General features: G+C 28.4%; 1 pseudogene; it reads right to left on the bottom strand.

The window, feature by feature from the left end:
• Window positions 1–458: 458 nt before the first annotated feature.
• On the bottom strand, window positions 459–1226 carry LOC101004513 (annotated as a pseudogene).
• Between the last annotated feature and the right edge of the window lie 371 nt (window positions 1227–1597).

Below are 1597 nucleotides of genomic sequence, written 5' to 3'. Positions count from 1 at the left end.
GCCTATTCATATGCCAGATAAACTTCGGAAACTCTTAATGTCTCTATTACAAAAATTCTACCTTTATCCTTATGTAATTAGGTTGATTAAGAAAATTAAAGGCCACAGGCTAGAAAAGTGATTTCCATAAATGCAACAAAAGGAAATTTTTTCCAACTACCCCTATGCAATTGGAAATCTTTTTTATAAGCACCAAATCAACTTCTTCAACTGTACAATGTATTCTAATTTGATAGTTTTCAAATATAATATAGTAACAACAAAATGTAATAAAATTAAGACAATATAAAAACAGACTAAATGGTATAATTCTAATAATGACTAAAATAAAATGATACTTATTATTAATTTTACAGTCAGTATATAATTATATATTTAAATTTTACTTTACATATGTAAGATCACTGCCAAGGAGGTTAACCATAATTTCAAATTTTATCACCAGTGACTTGGGCTATTTTATTACATTTGAAAATATTGAAATAGTGATCTATAATTTTTTTGACAATAATAATTAAGGACCTTTTCTTCTTCAAGGTAATTTTTAAAATTAAATGATGCATTGAACACACTACCAAAAAACTTTACTTTTTGATTATAGCCTCTACATTGAAGATCTTTCAGAATCTTTTAAATTAATTTTAAAATCTTCCCATGATCCCTCTGTTCAAAGAAATATCATCTTTGAAATAATTTGTATGAATATTTGCAAATTAAAAATTCATTCACAAGACCATATTACCATAATCACTAATTTTAACAGTCTCCTAAACATTTTCTATATCACTTTTCTTGATTGTAAAATGTCAATTAATATGGATACACTCTTAATATAACAGAATATTTAAATTATGTCAATTTCCCATCAACCCACCAAAGTCATTCAGTAATTATATTGGCCATTTCCACTGATGGGCAGGAGGCTCTTCCACTAATGGCTTCCATGTTTTCCACTGCATCATTTGTCTTGCCAGACTTAGTTCGTTTTTACCCAGGAGAATTATCTTTTTTTTGGCCACCTTCAAGTTGGTCTTCTAATTTTTGAACATCTGATTCCACTTTGACCATAGCCAGCTTCTCATTAGTAATCTGTTCTGTATACTTTCTATATGCTGCATTTTTAGGGATTTATTCAAGAACATCACTAATATTTGTGTAGAATATTCTTAGCCTCTCATGTGGACTCTTGCATACCCAAGTCCAGTGGTCTTCAGCACACTCGCCATGACAGCCAAAAATGTATACGAAGTTTGATAATCAGTCCAACACCTCTCAAATTACATCTTGATAAACGACTTTTTAAAAACCTGAATAATTATATCATAACAATAAGTAATCTTAATAAATGATTAAATGTTACAATTTAAGAAAACATTCAACTATAAATTATAATCAAAACGTTACTATAGAGAAAAATAGGATAGCTAAAGAATTAAGCAATAAAATATGGGACAAAATAAAATCTTTTTTTTTTAGGTATTAGTAAAATTTGAAAGAGAAAGAAAGAAAGAGAGAGAGAAAGACAAAGAAAGAGAGAAAGAAAGAAACAAAGAAAGAAAGAAAGAAAGAGAGAGAGAGAGAGACAGAAAGAAAGAAA

The sequence above is a fragment of the Papio anubis genome, chromosome 2 (assembly GCF_008728515.1).
Source record: "Papio anubis isolate 15944 chromosome 2, Panubis1.0, whole genome shotgun sequence".
NCBI lineage: Eukaryota > Metazoa > Chordata > Mammalia > Primates > Cercopithecidae > Papio > Papio anubis.
The sequence above is the reverse complement of the archived record's forward strand: the minus strand, read 5'-3'. Positions and strand labels throughout refer to the sequence as shown.